The sequence below is a fragment of the Octopus sinensis genome, linkage group LG5 (assembly GCF_006345805.1).
Source record: "Octopus sinensis linkage group LG5, ASM634580v1, whole genome shotgun sequence".
Taxonomy (NCBI): Eukaryota; Metazoa; Mollusca; class Cephalopoda; order Octopoda; family Octopodidae; genus Octopus; species Octopus sinensis.
The window spans coordinates 20,193,966-20,213,539 of NC_043001.1; the positions used below are offsets into that span (position 1 = coordinate 20,193,966).

The 19,574-nt window shown below is 37.0% G+C and overlaps 1 protein-coding gene and 1 long non-coding RNA gene across 4 annotated transcripts in view; one reads left to right on the plus strand and one right to left on the minus strand.

The window, feature by feature from the left end:
* The window catches only part of LOC115212428, a 61,758-nt gene extending 44,810 nt beyond the window's left edge, over positions 1-16,948 (minus strand). Inside the window, exon 1 of one of the 3 annotated variants that reach the window (XM_029781346.2) lies at positions 16,718-16,948. The gene's annotated coding sequence lies outside the window, so the exon portion shown is untranslated. Of the gene's footprint in view, positions 1-16,124 lie in introns of all 3 variants that reach the window. The other 2 variants (XM_036503194.1, XM_029781345.2) reach the window with 2 other exon arrangements.
* The window catches only part of LOC118763586, a 198,950-nt gene that overhangs the window by 132,471 nt on the left and 46,905 nt on the right, over positions 1-19,574 (plus strand). The window lies entirely within an intron of this gene.

Genomic DNA, 19,574 nt, shown 5'->3' on the forward strand with positions numbered 1-19,574 from the left:
GGCAAGGTTTATTCAGACGCATTTTGTGATGTCAGGCGCAAAAAAACCTTAAGCTAAGCCTGAAAGCAATGAAGTCATAAAAGAATCATCCATAACTTGCAGTAAGCAACATTTATTAAATGTTATTACTGTTATTTCTTTACTTTCTGCAAACAAAAATGCACAAAAAAGCTACACGTTTGCATTATGCTATATATATAATAATAATAAAGGACGTTACCGTATACATTTTTACAAACCAAGGACATTATATAGACCTCCTTGACTCAAGTTAGAGAAGGGGTGCGTATTATACACAAGGTTTAGGTTTTTCAAAGGTTCAGCCCTCTAAAAATCCCCTGCGTATTATACTCAAGAGCGGACTATACTCGAGGATTTACGGTAATTAAGAAATGAGGAATCAAGTAAAATAATTTTTTTCATAGTTAAGGTGGTGTTCGTACTATATCATCATTATTATGATGGAAGGTTTTAATCTGAATATGGATGCTTTAAAAATGCTTTGTCTCATAAAACTAAAAGCTTTTTTTATTTATTATTATTTAACATGCTGGGTCTAGCGGTTGGAGCAACGGCCATGGCCTTTGTAGACTCAAGACCACCAGTAAGACAGATGCTGTTTAACCCTTTAGTGTTCAGATTATTTTATCAAACATAATGCCTATTGATTCCCATTGATTCGAATTAATCATGCATTATCTCATATCTTCAAGATCTTGATGGTGTAATTACTTATAGTAGAATAACATTGTAGGGTAGGTGTGAGAGCCTGGATCTGGCCAGTTTGAACATAAAACAGGTAGAATACTTTTGGCCGGATATGGCCGGTTTAAATACTAAAGGGTTAAACTGTTGCAAGCCAACAGCTGCAGGAAAGACATGAGCAGGGAAGGGATTTCAAGGGGAACCAATGTTCTGGAGGGGAAAAAAAAAAAATCGAGCTGAGTGGTTAGTGCAGTGCCTGTGAAGTTGAACACAAAAGTGATGAGGGAAGGAAAAATATGTGGGCCAAAAGTGCATGAAAGGAGGAAGTACAAGACCAGACAACTCCAAGGAATAGGGGCCATTATAGTAGTCCTAGGAAAGGCAGAGAGAAGAGACAACACACTTGTGTTTAGCAAGGGCTGGAGCATCGCTGTGAGTGAGTTGGTATCAAGAAGTGTTATTACTTAATCAAAGTTAAGCCAGCAGAAACAGTACTTTGGACAGAATGCTTAGCAGCATTTCTTCCAGTTCCTTATGTTTTGAGTTCAAATTCTGCCAAGGTCAACTTTGCCTTTCATCTTCTCAGGGGTTGATAAAAATGTGTACCAGTCAATCACTGGAGGGTGATATAATTGACTTGCTCCCACCTCTCAGAATTGCTGGCCTTGTGTTAAAATTGGAATTATTTAATCAGAGAAAAATGAGTAGGGGTCACGACTTTCACTGTCCTCCTTAAAGTAATAGGCTAATGCTCAGTTTCAGCTTCCAAGATTAATCATTATATAATGTCCGTTGTCCATGCTGGCACGGGTTGGATGGTTTGATCAGAGCTGGTAAGCTGAGGGGTTGCACCAGACCCCAGTCTGATTTGGCATGGTTTTCATGGCTAGATGCCCTTCCTAATGCCAACCATTCCAAGGGTGTAATGGTTACCTTTATGTGCTACCAGCACAGGTGCCAGTTGCATGACACCAGCATCTGCCACGACTATGATTTCACTTGGCTTGATGGGTCATCTCAAGCATGAGAGTGAGTTTTAATTGATTACAGTTCTGGAGCAGCCTGCAAGTTCAGACAAGCAGAAACTAGTGCCGTAGTAGTTATGTAACTTCAGATCAGACTTAAGATCGAAGGCAGTTTAACCACAATGATCTCACGTTTTTGTATATCTAGGACATCATTTTCTCATGTATCCCTCACATGTCAAGGTGGAGTGTGATTTGAAGAAGATTTTGTTGAGAATAACAAGCAGATCAAGCGATTACATAGAGATTCTTTAGTTTGGCTCACCCAGGAAACAGTAGGCTAGTGGTTACAGGTCTTAACTAATCACCAATTGGATGAAACTTTTTACAGGATGTTGTCTTATGCCTGTGAGAATGTGTGTAACAACAGCAGTTGTAGATTCATGAATACTACTTTGTGAGTTCCACTCAGAACTTGTAAGATGTCAATATAAGAAGAAACTTAATCCGATGCTGTTTTTGCAAGGCTACATACGAAAGGTTGCCATAAAGATCAGAAGTTAGGTTGTGAAACATAGCATTTGCAGTGACTTTAATGGGTTTAGCCATAGTTTCGTTCACGAGAAGGAAAAGTGTAGTGCATTGCTATTTCTTTGACATGATTCGAGTGTGTAAAATGATTCAAGCGAGGTCGTTGCCAGTATCGCCTGACTGGCCCCCGTGCCGGTGGCACATAAAAAGCACCCACTACACTCTCGGAGTGGTTGGCATTAAGAAGGGCATCTAGCTGTAGAAACTCTACCAGATCAAGATTGGAGCCTGGTGCAGCCATCTGGTTCACCAGCCCTCAGTCAAAATCGTCCAACCCATGCTAGCATGGAAAGCAGACGTTAAACGATGATGATGATGATGTGTACTGATTGCATTTTCATAATAATGAAGGAGATTATGTTTTTGTGTTTCATTCTTCTATCCAGGAAAGTTTCCAAGATTGTTGCTCCTATTAGCAAAAGTAGAATAACAGCAAGAATGTTGTAAAAACTAAAAGCAAAAAACTGCTCAACTGTTAAGAGGGTACAATATCCATGGAAAAAATGCACCCATTAAAAAGAAAAATAAATTCCCATAAAATACAAGGGTTGATCTGAAAGTAATGCAAAAGTGAGCATAAGTTTTTTATTAACTGACATAACTCATTCGATTTGCACATGTTGGTAAAGCAACTATTCTTTCTGTTCATTTTTATTGCAGGCAAATAATGGGTTCCAAGTAGAAGCAATGTGCCATTATTGAGTTCTTGACTAAGGAGGGGTACATCATCATCATTGTTTAATGTCCACTTTCCATGCTAGCATGGGTTGGATGATTTTGACTGAGGGCTGGCGAACCAGATGGCTGCACCAGGCTCCAATCTTGATCTGGCAGAGTTTCTACTGCTACAAGCTGCCATTATTGAGTTCTTGACAAAGGAGGGGTACAAGCTGCCTGACATCGAAAGAAGGCTATAATTTGCTTACAAAGATCACATTATGGATGAAGTTTAAAGAGTAAACCAACATTGAAGATAATCCACTCAGTGTAACTACTGGCATGAATCACCAGCAAATGAATGAATTGTATTGCCAGAAGCAGATTAAATCCCTATTTGGCAACTTGCTGCACAGCTGGACAGTGGTCACCCTACTTTTACAGAAGATGGTGGAAAACTTGGGGCATCAGGGATTTGAAAGAGAGAAAGGCAGAAATCTGTTCTGATTTGCTGGAAGCATTTGAAGCTAATGAAAACATTTCTTCCTGATCTGGTGACAGGAGTGAAACATGGCTGTATCCTATATCCTTTTGATCAGAAACAACTTCCAGTGGGGGGATGACAACACAACCTCCTTCAACAACATTAAAATACAAGCACTACAAGACTGTATTAAGGAAACAATCTTAGAACACAAATTTCCTTGCTCATGAAAACAGTTAAAGATCTTCAAGCTGTTACAAACTCATCAATCTGATTTCTTTATGTCAAATAAAAAACATTGGAAAACTGTATTGTAACAGCTTCTTCAGCCTTCATCTCACTAAAAAGTACAAGTGTGATCTACATTAACCATTTAGCATTCAGATTACTCTGTCAAATGTAATGCTTATTTATTCACATTACTTTGAATTAATCAGGTTATCATCTTGCAGCTTTGAGATTTTGATATGATTGTATATTTTTAGGATAATTTAGAGTAAGAGCCTGGATCTGGCCAGTTCAAACATAAAACAAGTAGAAAATTTTGGCCAGAGATGGCCAGTTTAAATGCTAGAATAATTTATCTAGGAGAATCAACAGTCAAATTCTCCAAATTTGGAAGCTGTACAAAAGCAACAAAAACAAAAACAAATGATGTAACATGGACCCCACCTCTTGTGTGCACCCTCAAAAATTCTAGAAAAACTAATACATAAATAACATCTTTAACCCCTTTCATACCCAACCCTCATCTAAACTAAAATACACAAAAGCCACCGAACTAATGAATCTAACACAAAGGATACATGATGGCTTCAAAAACAAAAAGACTTCCCACTCATACCATTCTAACTACCATTGACATAAGTAATGCTTTTGCCTTATTCCTTGCTAGCTCCTTATTCATAAGATAAAAAACATCTTAAAAAACAATACAAAACACTAGCAAGAAAATCATTTGCGACACAAGTTTAATTATTGTATAAGAACAACACGTTCAGAATATGCAATTTCCAGAATGTAATATTCCAGGCATCTGTCCTCTCACCCACATTTTCAATCTAGACTTACACAATCTTCCCATTATCTCCTCAAAACATGTACATTTTTATATGCAGGTGATATCTCACTCATTCAGACACTTCCTATACAAATACTCTAACCTAACATAAATCGCCAACAAATCTTGCTTCAAAATAACAGACACCAAATACACTTTCTCCCTTCTTACCAGCAACATCATCAAATACAACTAACCATTAGACTCAACAACATAAACACAGAGGAAACAATAATACTAGCAACTACAAGGGTGGTGGGGAAGTGAAAAATTATCCATACTTTCACCATAACATATCTTTATTATTGTCACACTGACTTCAGCACAGGCGTGCTTATAGTTGGTACTATTGTGGTCAAGTGGTCAATGTTTGAGCCTGATCGCACCATTTTTCTTTCTTACTTTACAATGTAAGCATGCTTGCTTCATTAGCAATGTGCACCAAAGAAGAACAAAGAACAATGATAGGATCTTTTCGGTTTGAACGGCAGTTTTTTAAAATAATTTCCACGTAACTAAACACTTTTAAACTTCGTATACTGGTAGAATGTGTTTATAAAACATCTTTTTCTCTTGGCTTTATTGAGAAAATTCTATAGTTTGTAAGATATTTGTTGTTTTTTTTCTTCTTCAATTTCTGCAATTTCAACCAATCAATGACGTCTATTGAGGTGAAAACATTCTGGGCCGTATGAATATGTCCCTCGTTTAAGAAACAGATTGGGTTTATTTACATTTCTGAAGAAAAAAAGATACCCTTCCCCCCACCCCTAACCCTAAAACAGATTGAAATGCAATAGATCGATACTAGGGTCATAATTATGGGTGACAATTTCATATGACACCGCTACAAAAAACTGCCGTTCAAACTGAAAAGATCCCAATGATATGTTATGGCAAAAGTGCAGATAATTTTTGACTTCTTGTATATACAACACTTCCACAACATTCAAAATAAATAGAAGGCATTAAAAAACAACAATTTCATCATAGGGTCCACATTTGACGAAAAGTAAAAAAAAACCCACAATGTTCACAAAAAGTGACTACATATCATCATAGATCATACATCATAAACCGTTTCTATTTTTTTTATATTTTGAGGATGATGAATAATGGTGAGGCTTAGCAGGTAGTGTGACCTCGAAAGTTATAGTTGCAAGCTGTTCATGTATAGTAGAGTGGAGTGCAATTCCAACACAATGAAAGAAAAAAAAAAATGAAAGCACGTTTGTATAAGCAAGGGGCACAGTTTGTTAGAATGCTTCAACACACACTGTTCTGATGCCATGAAAAATCCCTTCCAAAAAACCTAGATACTTATATACAAGACTTCAGAATGCTATGATACCACTGTTTTAATTTCCACTTTTCTAAAAGCTTGCATGGATCAGATAGAATCCACTGAAGTAGGTTTTTCTGTGTCAAGATGCCCTTCTTGTTACTAACTAACCCTCATGTGTTTCCAAACAATGTAATATAATCTCATGGCTGGACATGCTTCCATGGAAGACTGAAAATGAGAGACACCACTTGTATGACAGTGATGCTTGTTTACAAGTATAACATAAGGAGACACAAACACTATACACACACACATATATATAGAACAGGCTTCTTCCAGTTTCTGTCAAGCAGATCTAAGGTTTTGCTCAGCCTAGGGCTATAGCTGAAGATACTTGCCAAAGCTACCAAGTAGTGGGATTGAACCCAAAATCAAGTGGTTAAGGAGCAAACTTCAACCACACAGCCATGTCTATCCTAGTTCGTGTTTAAAAAAAGAAATGTAAAGGCCATCCAGCTGAGTGGTGCAGACACTAATTGCTGTAATCATTAGCTTAAAGTTAAGCTGTTTCTTCTTTGTCATTGTAATACTCAGGCAACAAGTGGTATATCACATTCAGTTAGATCTCTCCAATATCTGTCCATGTCAACCTAGAGGAGCAAGTGCAGTGCCCATGACACTTTTCAGGGCCTTCAAAATTGGTAGAAGGAAGGAAGGGAGGAGAAACTATGACTCAAGCACTGCAGCAGTAGGAAACATCATATCAAGACACTTCATTATTCCCACAATAGGAACTTGGTCTAAATGCTTAAGACTCTACTTAAGGTATTAAAGCACCAGATGGTTGTGTTAAACCGGGTAACAGGTTAACACAACAAGTAAAATACATATAACAAACTTTCTGCACGCTTTTCTGTCATTGCAGTTTCAATTATCAAGCTTGGGTCAACCTAAGGCTATAGTAGAAATAATCTGTCCTTGGCAGTGTACAGTGGGATAGAACCCAGAACCACATGATTGTGAAGCAAACTTCTTTACACAACCACATCTGCATCCACTTTGTCACACTTTCCTCCAAACACTGCTCAGTCATTCATGTCTAGAACTATAGCACTCAAGGGCTCATTCTTTGCCTTTGGTTATTGCTGGGATGATCGTAGGCACTGCCTATTCTCTTCTAAGAGGGGAAAAAAGTTTCTACTTTGGAGGACATATCTTGCCACAGCCTTCTAAAACAGCTTGAAAAATACTATTATCAAACTAGATAACTTTTAGTTGCCTTTGATTTTGTAGCCTTAAATAATGGAAGTCTAAGGTTGAGCCATAAAAGCTACTAAACCTAACAAAGTCAGCCTACTCCTGTGAATTCACACACAAATTAGAGCAAGAGATTTTTCACTGAAATGAAAAAATAAAAGAAAATGATGTTTGACAAGGTTGTTGGAATGTGTGATTGACAAGTGTTGTCCTCACTCCTTGTTCAGTTTATTACAATAACTATTTAGACATTTATAATCACAAATATCAGCTATATTTCACTCTTGACCCTATCATATGCAAATTTCCAAGTCATATTGATGGTAAATTTTGGCACAAGACCAGCAATTTTAGGGATGGATAAGTTGATAACATCAACCCCAGTGTTCAACTAGTATTTATTTTATCAACCCCAAGAAGGATGAAAGGTAAAGTTAACCTCTGCTGGATTTGAACTCAGAACAGAACAACAGATGAAATGCCATTAAGCATTTTACCTAGCATGCTAACGATTCTGCTAACTTGCAGCCTTAAATTTCCAGGTCATATCAACACAGGTTCATAAGGCCTTTAATGAGGTACATCCATAATTTCTCTCCAAACATATGCAATTTTCCAAATTTCCAAGATCATATCTTCACAAACAAGCTCAACTGGTCCTAATGAACACTTCAGGAAATATCTCTAAAGCAGACTTGTTGAAAATGTTTCTTAGAAAGATAACGAAGAAAGAAAACGGTGGAGGAGGGGCTTCAAAAGAAGACCTGATGAAACAATTAGCTATTGCTTTTAAAATCAAATTAAAAGAAAATACATTTCAAAAATAATTTTTATATGCAAAAAAAAAAAAAAAATGTTTTCATTGTCTAAATGATTACAAAAAGAGAAGGTATATACTAACATTGGCTGTGGGTGGAATTTTAATACTAAGCTTTTACAATTATAGTGAGTGTTTTGACATTGACATCATGTATATAAGCACAACTACTGTGTCATTAACATTAGATAGTTATTGTTGAAGTGACAAAGTTTTGACAGTCATATTAACATAATAGCAAATATAGAACAAAGGTAGTTTTGTAGTTACTTTTTTTTTTATAGTTTCTTATAAAGAAAAGAAACAAACTGAACTGAACATTCCAGTACAGAGCTGTCTACTTTTAAGTTGTAATTTCTATCAGTTACCTTTGTTACAACTATTATTTATAATAACAATACAGTATTATCACTTAATATCTTTCACAATGACGTTAAAGTTAACAAATTAAGAAAGAAGTTTTTAACATGGGAAAGTAATGTGGTTCAACAAATAAAGGAACTTTGCAGTCACTTGTATTGTACGGAACTGTGGTGCTTTCTCAATACTGCAAGTGAAAAATTTTGATCCATTTAGAGTTGCCAAAAATAAGTAACACTGATATAGAGGTTGTTCATTCAACTCACAATATTTCTGTTTAAAAATGAAATAAAAAAAAACAAAAAAACTATAGTGTTTATTCAAAAGAAATTAAAACTAGTTTAACCCTTTAGTGTTCAGATTATTCCGTCAAATGTGATGTTTGTTTATTTATATTGTTTTGAATTAATCCTGCATTATCTTGTAGTTTAGAGATTTCAGTGATGTGATTTTTTAGTTTTAGAATGACATGGTCGGACTGAGGTGAGAGGCGACATCTGGTCAGTTTCAATATAAAACGGGTTAAATATTTTGTCCGGATATGGCCGGTTTGAATGCTAAAGGGTTAAAATTAAAATTTCTTACATGACCAAAATGCCACAAATTGCAGGGAAAGACAGCAGAGTTAAACTAAAATCAACTCCAGAAGATAATTGATGTTTATTTTAAGAAAAATAAACCCCAGCAATACTTGAACTCAGAGCACAGCAGGACAAAACTGAAGACTGTTCTGCAATTAAACCAAGCGCTATCATTTTTGGTTCTTCATGTGGCATACTTGTAGGGGAAGGAAGAATCACTTATATGTGTGACAGTAGCCATCATAAGGATGAAATAGATATTCAGAAAATACTGTCAACATTATTTCTAAACATAATCTAGGTGCCTCCAGCTTTTCTGCTATTACTAAGATCACAGCAATCTTTGAAACTCATAACTAGTATTGAAAAATCTATGGTTTTTTACAATTCAGTTGAAATTGTTACATGTGAAAGCATGGAAAATTAAAACCAGAAACAGTTAGGCCTAACAGAAAACTAAAATCTATTGTGTCAATGTGTCTATTAAGAAAGAGATCTACTTTGGCTGCAGAATAATGAAGAGTTAAGAAAACTAGTACAACAAAGAGGGCAAGATCAACGACATAGCTGAGGTCAGAGAACTACAGGCTCTGCTGATGTCTAGATTGCTTCTGTTTGGGTTGAGTCATGATTTTGCCCTTAGATGTGGTTCCACTACAATCACAAAGAGTAAAGGAGCTATAAAGTCTCCCAGGGGATTCCTGCTGTTGTCGGAAACTCTTTAGCTGGACCATCAATGTTTTGCACAAAGCTAACACCACAAGGGAGATAGCTTTGACCATCCCATCTGAGATGCCATAGTTCAACATGATATGTAAGATGGTCCTTCTGTTGAAACTACCCTATGCCTTTGAGAAATTCACAAATACAGCTGATGCCTTTTCTTGGAGATTTTAAGATTTGTTTTTTTTTTATTCTTCTAAGAGCAAGTATGTGTAATAATGTTGATTTGTTTTTGCAGAGGCTGTTTGTTTCTCAATGCAAAGACTGAGTACAATAGCATCAATGATGACGAAAGTTACTTGCTTACGATCCACATGGTTCCGGGTTCAGTCCCACTGCATGGCACCTTGGGCAAGTGCCTTCTACTATAGCCTCGGGCCGACCAAAGCCTTGTGAGTGGATTTGGTAGACAGAAACTGAAAGAAGCCTGTCGTATATATGTATGTATGTGTGTGTATATGTTTGCGTGTCTGTCCTCCCCAACATCACTTGACAACTGATGCTGATGTGTTTACGTCCCTATAACTTAGCGGTTTGGTAAAAGGAGCTCGATAGAATAAGTACTAGGCTTACAATGAATAAGACCTGGGGTTGATTTGCTCGACTAAAGGCAGTGCTCCAGCATGGCCGCAGTAAAATGACTGATAAACGTAAAAGAGTAACCCAAGGAAGTTGGTGACATCCAATATTGCTGGTCGTAAGAAAGACTCCATGATATGCAAGGGAAAAGCCTGAATTGCCCCTAACAAGTACAGAACATCTGGCAATTGAATATTTCAAAGTTAACAAAGCTGGCCTATCTACAAGAGTAGATAGCATTCCTTTTATGGATCCAAAACCTGGACTATGTGGGATCTTCAAGACTGCCTTCATGGTACATGAAGAATTAAAACTTCTCATGGCATAAGTACAAGATCAAAGAGAAGATTAATGGACATATTCTACTCATATATGCTACTGTCGATCAATGCAGGGTAGGATTTAGTGACCACTGCTATTGTACTGAACAAAAAAAACCATATCAGACATGATATATAAGAGAATTCCACACAACTACATTGATGTTATTGGCAGAGACACTAAACATGAAACTGAGGACCTACAAAAGCTAATGATAGAAATTCCTGGCACAGTGTGGTGAAACACATCTTTATTGCAGCCACTTGAACAATAGATATACACAAGTAAAATGCTGGAGTTTATTGCCCTCTTTCAAGATGCCTGAATGTTATGACTCATCTCCTCCAACATGAGTCTTAACAGCTGGACATGTTTATATATAAATGCATGATTATATCTCTTTCATATAATTGTAAAGCAACACAGAAATATTGGTGGCAAAAGCATATATATGTAGAGATATCATAGGGTTCAGAAAGACGTTTTAGTCTTGTTAAAGAAGACCTTTCTAGAGCTGGTGTCATGAAAATATGCCCTCAGTATGGACTACAAGGAAGTTAGTGTTAGGGAGGGCATCCGACTGATGTAAATGAGCGTCATAGTTTCCTGGCGTCATAGTTTCCTAGAGAGCAATAACCTAAACAAGGACTGTGACTTTAACAATCTGCCTAACTCATGCCAGAATGGAAAGCAAATGTATAAGGATAATGATGATTATCTATGTATGTGTGCATGTGTATATATATTCACACACACACACATATATATATATATATACACACACACATACACATCAGTGTTTGACACTAGGTCATCAATTGTTTATTGCGGTACATTGTGTAGAGGATTGCCCTAGTCATTTTTCTCAGCTAGCAGTGAAAGGGAAGTCGACATCCCACTCCTCAGTTTAAACACCATTGCCTGGCCAATACGTGGTTTTAATACAGTTCACACCGTTATAAGCTTTCATATCAGGTTCTCAAGCAGAGTACACCGACAGCCTCTACATTTCCCAAGATGCCAAACACTAACTAAATCTGCTGAACATTTCTCGGTCTTTTCAAACAGCCATTGACTACAATCCAGCCTAGATCCTACACCCTTATCCATGTAGTCTACATCTGCTGTCCAGGCTAAAACCCTTCACTCAAAACTTCATTCAGATGTCTGCACATATGGAGCTTCCACTTTCTCTGCCACTCACTTACCTCACCTAGATATCAGCAACGAAGACTTCAATTGATTTTCTCCCAATGTTTCTCTCCCTCACTCCTCATGCTATTAACTACTCTCAGCTCATCATATCCCTTCTAACACTGAGGACATCGATCTAACTTCATCCCTCTCCACAAAAAGTCATTTTGTCCTCAGTGACTTCAATATTCACCATTTACCTCACCTCTCATATGTGGAGGAACATGGCCTAGTGGTAAGAGCAGCGAACTCGCGGCCGAGGGATCACAGGTTCGAATCTCAGACTGGGCGATGTGTGTGCTTATGACCGAAACACCTAAGCTCCACGCGGCTCCGGCAGAAGGTAATGGCGAACTTCTGCTGACTCTTTCACCACAACTTTCTCTCACTCTTTCCTCCTGCATCGTGCAGCTCACCTGCGATGGACCGGCGTCCCGTCCAGTGGGGAACCTATACGCCAAGAAACCAGCCCTTATGAGCCAGGCATGGCTCGAGAAGGAACAACCAACAACCTCTCATACTGATGTCATCAGTGTAGAAACTAATCTTCTGCAATCCTCAACTTTTCACATCAAATCGCTTCACCTTATTGTGTATTCTACAAACATGCATGATTGCACAACACACCTCTCACTTCCTGGACTCTATGGCACTTCAAGTCAGGTTATTGGTTGGACCCCAACAAGTTTTATACTAACTAGCCCTAAAAGTACTTGTGTGTTACCCCTAACCTATCTAAAACAGCTAGCTGAGTAACTGAAATTATCTTCTTAGACATGTCCTCCACATTCCACACAAACAAACATCACAGCCCAAGTTCCCCAACTCATAATTGTGCTGAAATAGTTTAGGCCCAAAAACATGGCTTGCAATACTTGGAGAAATTTGCACACTCTTACAAACTGGATGGCTTGTCCCCAACATGGTAATTCCTGCAAAATCATCATTCAGACTTCAACTAAGTCATGAAAGTTCTTAAAAGAGAGCTTAAAATATTAGACCTCTCATGGTGAACCACTCACCAACATAGCAAAGCAGTTCTATTCAGCATGCAGTCTAACCCTAAACCCCAACTCAAATCAGGTCATTTCACAGCATACGCTATGGTTACTGTGGAAAACCACATGCTAAATTAGCATTGACTGTGCTTCCTTTTCAGAGTCCAAAACTATTTTCTCCCCAAACAACTACTATTTTTATTCTCCACAAAACTCAGGTGAGACCCACAATAGAGAACTGCTTCCACATCTGAGATGGCGCTGCAATTACTACACATACTGACATCCTAGGCCATATTCAAAGAGAGAATACTTATGCATGAAATTACTTACAAACACAAATGGATCTATGTCCGTTTTCTCTTTCTACCTTCTTTCCCAAAATATCTTTCAGCTGGGACATGGAACCCTAATCTGATTCAACTCCGTCCGGGTTGCGGATCCGTAGAACAAGCTGCCAGACGAGATGGTGAAGATGCCGACGACCGCTTTGTTCAAAGCCTCCCTGGACCTCAAGTGGCCTGAACTCTTTACATGAACACCACCCTGTACTTAACTCCATGTCCCCCTACATGGCCTTGCTATTTGCTTTTGAGCCAAATTAACTAACTAACTAACTAACAGCGAAAGGAAACTGGCTACACACATCAAGAAATGGTCTTGTATCACAGCCCCTCTAGTTATGAACAACACGCAATTAAAAACCCTCAAAGTCACCACACATGCTAGACTCCACAATCTCTGAATATATCTCACAGTAATCTTAGGTTGCCAGAGTAACATCCTAAAGACCAGGCTTTAAATACTATAACTCTGATTAGTTGCCAACTCTCTGTAAAGCTCAAGTAAAATTAATGTTGGAATACAGATTACATATCACTATCTCTTCTACAATAGCCCGTGCTTTTCTGAACTATCAAACTACATTTCCCCTCCAAAATCACAGATTCTTTAAACTACTTTCTTACCTACATAGGTTTAAACTGAATACCAGCTATAACCAGTTCATCAGTCGACAAAAATGCAGCAGTGCTCAACTAATGAAAAAAGAAATTGCCAGCAGGTATTGAACATTTGAAAGGCCTAATGCTCTCAGATGTAGTTTTACCCAAGTTTCCATGATGTAACCTCCACACATATAATTTAAATGACTTCTAATCTTGATCCCACTTGATCCATACTTGTATATGGCCTCAATAGTTGCTTTCACATATGGATATACTAAGCATTCTCAAGAAGTCACTACTGTCTTATGTGGACAAATACAGCTGTGTACTAACATTAGAAGTCATCAAATACCTAATTTTTAAAGTGGGCTCAAAATAATTTTCATACACAAACACAAAAAATTGTCGCTTATGGTAAGGTGTAATTTAAGGGAGATTTGGCTGCTATTTCTAGCAGGCCTCTATTTTCTTTTATGAGCATAGTTCCAGATCGATTTATACTAGAAGGCCACAACAGTTCTTTTACTTTATCACTGACAGTATTAGAAATCTATGTAGATCCAGAATAATGAAAATATTTGTGAACTATATAGGAACGAGCTTGGCAACTGATATTCTCCGAAACAAAATCTGTTTACTTTAGCACAGTTCAGAATAAACGAACATGATATTGGTAAATTTGAGGTACTAAGTGTCTGAAACAAGAGAATTGGCCTCGTATATCCATGGAAATGGGAATCACTACAAAATGTCAAACAAGGAATGCTAGTTTTAATACTCACATAAGCAAATGAAGTCGATTCTAATACTAACGGATGTGAGTAATGTAGTAAAATGGTTTAGCATTATAATAGGTGTTAAAAATACATTGATGGTTTAAAGGTGAAACAGCTATAAGAGATTAGCTTTGAAATACGTAAAAAAAAAAAAAAAAAAAGGAGACAAGAATGGAACAAAAAACAAAAATTCAAGCTACACAAAACGGTGCCCCTACGTGGCCTCAGCTGTGATGGTTAAAACAGACGGAAGAACTAGATTCCATCAGCCAACTTGAAATATGAAAAAAGACTGGAATATATCGATTTACTTAAATGATGAATAATATAGACAAAGAAAAAATTCATCTGCAGGTAAAAATGATTTCACAAATACCAATATTTGGCTAATTTTTTTCGGTTTCAGTTTCCAAAAAAAAATTTTTTTTTTTAAATCTATTTACTAAATACGATTTCGGATCCAGCACAAATCAAAATCCAAAGAGTTCAGAATGTAGAAGAACAGATAATCCATTAAAAAAAAGCAGGGGAAAAGGGGGACACTCTGTAACAACAAAATTAAAACTAAATTCATTAGTTTACTCACAAATGAAGTGAGACAAAGCTCAAATTAAGAGGGGGGGGGGTGAAACAGATAAATCACCTTCTCCGTTCAAACACAAAGGTTATATTTTCAGTTGGCTGTGGAAATGGGTTTTAGTTTAGTCGCACAAAAGGAGGGGAAAATAAAACGAAGAGAATTACGGAATATGTGAAAAGTATTGCTTCACAATATTTGGGTCAGTTCTCTACAAAGTCAATTGTAAGGCATTGATGGTCAGCAAGGCAAAAATGTGTGCGTGTGTGCATCATGCGCGTTAAAAACTCTTGGAAACAAGTCGAATTGACAAAGATTGATGTTGTCCTTGGTTCAACATATTTATGTTGCTGAAGTAATGATAAATCAAGCGAGATGATCAGCCAAACGGAACTTTGTACAGACACAATGTCAATAAAGCAAATACTTTGATGGTTTAGACGTTGAAATCGAGTTGACTACAAGAAAGATTGGAGCAAAGTGAAACTTCATTCTGATGCGGGGAGAACATCGGAATATTCTTGAAAACTGAACGTTTAATTCGGTTTTACACTTAAAGAATAAAGTTGTGCTATCTTGAAAGGAATATGTAGGGATTAACGTTGATTTTAATGATTGAAAGGAAACCCCCCCGATACATTTAGAGTGAGCAGTAGTTTGTCGAAAACCAACACAACAAACGCATTATCTGCGTGTCCTGTATATTGAGTAAACGATACAGAATTTTAGGAGTGAAACAAGTTGAACTTACAATAGAAAACAAAAAACAATAATAATAATAATAATAATAATAATCCCAGCTATGCCGTTAATAGTTGAGAATATTATTTGAACTTATATATTATCAAGATATTTTTCTCGAAAACGGTTTCTTATCAATGTGAACTGAACCCATTTCAAGAAAAATGTCCAAAATAGTTGGTAAATGACGTTGCACAGCAAAAGCAGAAAGAAAGAAAGAAAGAGACGGATAGAGCGAGAGAGAGAGAGAGAGGGGGGGGAGAAAAAATCGATTCCTCTAATTGGCAATATATAAAACATAATTTGGTAAATGCTATAACGGAAACAAAAACCAAATTGTGTTCGAAAAACAATATTTTTAGCAAAAACCGAAGCACACACAAAAAAAATTACTTTTGCGTTCAATAAACATTTTAAAAGTGAAGAATGTCTGAAATCTAACATTAAAATGGTACAAAAGTTATGATTAGAATTTTGATATATAATAACAATATTTAGATACATACCACTCATTTGTTCTGTAGGTTTCAATTGGCCTCTGTTTATGTGTGTGTGCGTATAATATAAATATATATATATATATGGTTAGAGATAAGGTTGTTTTGTTATGACCGGTCAGAGAGCGACCATTGGTATATGATATATATATGTATATATGTGTATATATATATATATATATATAGACAGAGAGTTGATAAATATAAGAGAGAGGTAACTAGAAGGACATTGTTCTATTGAAATTTATAATCTACTACCATTAATTCAGAAGTTTTTATCCTAAATACTAACAACTTGAACGATTCCTAAGCCACCCCTAAACAAGTTGTTGCTACCCAACAATAGTGTCAACTGTCTTCTCTTGTCACCAGTCTGTCAAGCAAATGGACCAAAACCTAGTAGTAGAAATAGTAATAATAAGAATCATAGAGAAGAATATAAACAGCCAAGGAAGTAAGTTAAACGAATGGAGGAACTGTGAAGAGGTCTTATGTATCAAATTGTCAAAAAAAAAATCGAGTAAAATAATTTGATATGGTTTTTTTTGTCAGTGGAATGAGAAAGTGTTGTTGTGAAGAATTTATGCCGAGATATTCTTTACCTACATCTGTTCTCCGTTCGACGACAGTATTGCAGTGTACTTGTACCGTATGTGGATCCAATTTTCGGCTTCGTGCAAGCAGGAAATCAAAGCAACCGATCCCAGTTGAGTGTTTTCAAAAAGGTTTTCTCCTGAAATGTCCGAGTTAAACAATCCGAACTACTAAAGTATTCATCGTTGCTGCCCCCCGGTTTAAGGCAAGGCCCCATAATGCAATGCTGGTGGGCGTCAGGACAAATAAAGCTACTTCCGTTTCACCAACCGGAAGTGTACGTGGATAAGCTATGGAGAAATGAATTCTAACAAAGGCGATTCTTCTATTATACATTATATATATATATATTGTCTTTTTTTGTTGACACAGTTATTTAACATTAAGGACTGTAATAAAATCCAAAAATGTCAAAAATAATTTATTCGTAATTTTTTAAACGAAATAATGGAAAAAAAAAAATATTTAATAAATCACACGAAAAAATTAATAGGAGAAATGTTAAGTTTTAACATTTAAGCTTTATCCCAAATAGGCGACCCTAGGTGGTCGGTCGGCCTGCTAGAAATGGCAGTTAGATCGCACTACTTAATGGACACATTGACACAAAAACCTAATAATAGATATGCAGAAATACGAGGTGGTCACGGCTGGGATGCTTTTAATATGAGGCTATTCGATCAGGGATAGCAATAACAAACAATCCAATGAGATTATTATTAACTGAAGTGAACGGGGAAATATAACCGGGGTACGGAACCGGGTCAACCCTATAATTCATCACAAAGCTATTATTATACTATGATAAATTGTAATATTTTTATTTTTAAAATACAAAATTAAGAGTACTACGATCAGATTCGTAATTTATTCATAATTGATAGTTTTCAAAATTAATTCGCCAAACACCCATATTTAGTTGGAGAAAAATAAACAAACAAAACATTTGTTTATTTTTATTTATTATTCCACCCCCACCTCGTCCCCGAAACCTCGCCACTTCTGCCATCGCTGATTCATTCCGTCATTCCTACAACGTTGTTGTTAGCTGAGAGAGCAGACCTAAAGTCAAGGGTTTTCCAGAGATGGCTATCCCTTTTATATTCAGACACAATGCATATAGGACCTTGCATATAGGACATATCCAATATGTCGCCCCCTTTTTTTATAAGGAGCATGAAATTGATGGGATTCGACTGCTATTTCTAGCAGGTCGAGCTATCGCTGATTCATTCCGTCATTCCTACAACGTTGTTGTTAGCTAGACCCAAGAGTCAGTTCTGACAGAGCAGACTTAAAATCAAGGGTTTTCCAGCCATGGCTATCCCATTTATATTCAGATACAATGCATATAGGACCGAGTTATCCAAAATGTCGCCCCTTTTTTTAAAGGGAGCATGAAATTGATGGGATTCGACTGCTATTTCTAGCAGGTCGAGCTATCACTGATTCATTCCGTCATTCCTACAACGTTGTTGTTAGCTAGACCCAAGAGTCAGTTCTGACAGAGCAGACTTAAAATCAAGGGTTTTCCAGCCATGGCTATCCCATTTATATTCAGACACAATGCATATAGGACCGAGTTATCCAATATGTCGCCCCTTTTTTTTTTTTTATAGGGAACATGAAATTGATGGGATTCGACTGCTATTTCTAGCAGGTCGAGCTATCACGTAAAAGAAACTCAATCGTTTGTTCGACAGTCTCTGTGGTAATCACAACCTCCTAAGACCATCTCTCTTTCTCTTGTCTTCGAGGTTCTACCAGGTTCCTGTGGGGACTGGTTAATAGGGTGCTGGTATGTGTTTGTGTTTGTGTGAGCAACTGAAAGGATTCATGTACTATAGTATGGGTGTTGTGTACACAACGGGTCTATTGTGTGTGGACTCCGTGTTGTGTAATTTAAACAAAAGCCTAGTTGTGAGCTTATTTTATTTTTTTGATACCATTTATACGGGTGTTGTTCTTATGCAGCCCTTAGGGTGGCGAGCTGGCAGAAACGTTAGCACGCCGAGCGAAATGCTTTGCGGTATTTCGTCTGTCGCTCCGATCTGAGTTCAAATTCCGCCGATGTCGACTTTGCCTTTCATCTTTTCGGGGTCGATTAAATAAGTACCAGTTACGCACTGGGGTCGATATAATCGACTTAATACCTATGTCTGTCCTTGTTTGTCCCCTCTGTGTTTAGCCCCTTGTGGATAATAAAGAAATAGGTATTTCGTCTGTCGCTACGTTCTGAGCTCAAATTCCGCCGAGGTCAACTTTGCCTTTCATCCTTTCGGGGTCGATTAAATAAGTACTAACTGAGAACACGGGGGTCGATGTAATCAACTTAATCCGTTTGTCTGTCCTTGTTTGTCCAACTCTGTGTTTAGCCCCTTGTGGGGTAGTAAAGAAATATGTTCTTGTGCAGCCCCGGGTCAGTTCTAAGTGAGCAGACCATTGATACAGTTTGCGATCCACAGATTCGTTTGTTTCCACTTTTGTTTTCACTGTTCGTTGCTATTATTGTTCAACACCAGATCAACTCTTGGAGCCTTTAAAAATTCTTCGAATTCTTTGAAATATTTAAAATTTTCACCAGATATTTGTCAAAATTTCTACATTGATATAGTTTTGCATGCTGATGACAAAAGTCAAAACTTATTTCTTTTTATTATTTATTCAGATAAATCAAAACAAAAATGAATGTTTTTTCTTTTTGCCATCAGCAGGCAAAATCCACGCCAGTGTAGAATCTAAGAAAAAATTCTGATGGAAATTTGAAATATTTTAAGTAGTTGGAAAAATTGGCAAGCTTACATTAGTGTCCGCCCCCACAACATTGTTTCTTCATAACTTTCAGAAAAATGGATATTTTATTTT